Raw genomic sequence first — 1,428 nt, 5'->3', positions numbered from 1 at the left:
TGAACTTCAATTGGTTGGTTATTTGCAAGGTAAACCCTATGCTTTGTAACATTGTTCTGGCTCCATTTGTCTTTCTCTTTTAAATAAGATAAAACTTGAATTCTTTTATCTAGATTTCTTATTCCCATAGCATACACACCTTATAAATAATGTGCAATAAATAAAAAGTGATCTTTCCAATAAAATAAGAATTTTTTACACCAAACCTATAAAATTCATGAAATGCATGTTATTGTTTGGAATACACAAAAAAACTTTTTCTTTTTTTCTTTTTTTTTTAGGGGAGAACGCGAACACAGTCCCCCATTACCACAAATTATGCAGTCGAGTTTCCCACATTTGGGGAAATCGCAGGGGTCACACATCCGGAGTGCAATGGATAAGCCGCGCCCTGGGAAAACCACCTTCGTGATCATGGTATCTCCCCTGCCAGGTAAGTATGCAAAAAACTTTTTCAATTAAGACACATTCTTATTTCTGTCAAAGAAATATAAAAACTTATTATCAGCATCGTCTTGAAAGGAAGTATTTTCTGTTGTTCTTAAAATTGCTGTAGGTTTTACTTGGTTTGTTTGGGGACCACACCTGGTGAAGCTCAGGGATTATTACTGACTCTATTCAGGAATTACTTTTGCAGGCTCATGAGAGCCTATGGAATTCTGGGATGGAACCCAGGTCAGCCACATGCAAGGCAAACACCCTACTGGCTGTACTATCACTTTGGTCGCCAAATTGCTGCATTTCTGGTGTCTTCCTCAAGACTTCATGTAGCAGTCAAATCTCTACAGGTGCTGCTTGTTTAGAACCTTTAAAGATTCCTATCTTTAAAGAACTTCTATTTCCCAAAAACTAACTTTATTTTTGGAGGACATAAAATATACCCTATAATATCTCTTCTAATTCTTGTAATTTTAGTCAAGTATCAAGATTATACTTCACACTAAAGTTTGAATTCTTTCTTAAGTGTAAACACTAAAAAAAAAAGATGCAGATAGTTTATATGAGAAAATAGGATTGACAATGCAGGATGTGACTTAGAATTTACATACTAGTTCAGAATTTTTTTCTATTTCTACATTTATATGAAAATATATTCTTATAAATTAATATTCATTAATATGTTTTAATATTTTTCAAAATAATGAATACATTTGGAAAACTAACTTCCTGGGTAATAACTTTAATTGCAAACATTCATGTTATATTGTATTAAAGGACTTTTTTACTTTTTCTCTTGGTATGGGTAGGTGCTTGATCAAAACTTTCTTCATTTGATTTTCATAAGTACCCAAAATGGAGGGCAGATCATTATTGCCTATATTCTACTGTAAGTAAAAGCATGTACATGTTATAATCAGCACAAAGAATTTTATCATTAGTAAAACAATCACAAGAATGTCTTGTAAACTGTGATATAAAGTAAATTAA

At 32.3% G+C, this 1,428-nt stretch overlaps 1 non-coding gene across 1 annotated transcript; it reads right to left on the bottom strand.

Annotated features, from left to right (window-relative positions):
- Window positions 1-278: 278 nt before the first annotated feature.
- Window positions 279-441, bottom strand: LOC126009770 (U1 spliceosomal RNA). Its single transcript, XR_007495979.1, has one exon. It is a non-coding gene; the product is annotated as a U1 spliceosomal RNA (small nuclear RNA).
- Window positions 442-1,428: the final 987 nt, after the last annotated feature.

The sequence above is a fragment of the Suncus etruscus genome, chromosome 5, assembly GCF_024139225.1.
Source record: "Suncus etruscus isolate mSunEtr1 chromosome 5, mSunEtr1.pri.cur, whole genome shotgun sequence".
Lineage (NCBI taxonomy): Eukaryota > Metazoa > Chordata > Mammalia > Eulipotyphla > Soricidae > Suncus > Suncus etruscus.
Note: the sequence above shows the minus strand (reverse complement) of the source record. Positions and strands in the feature narration are given on the sequence as shown.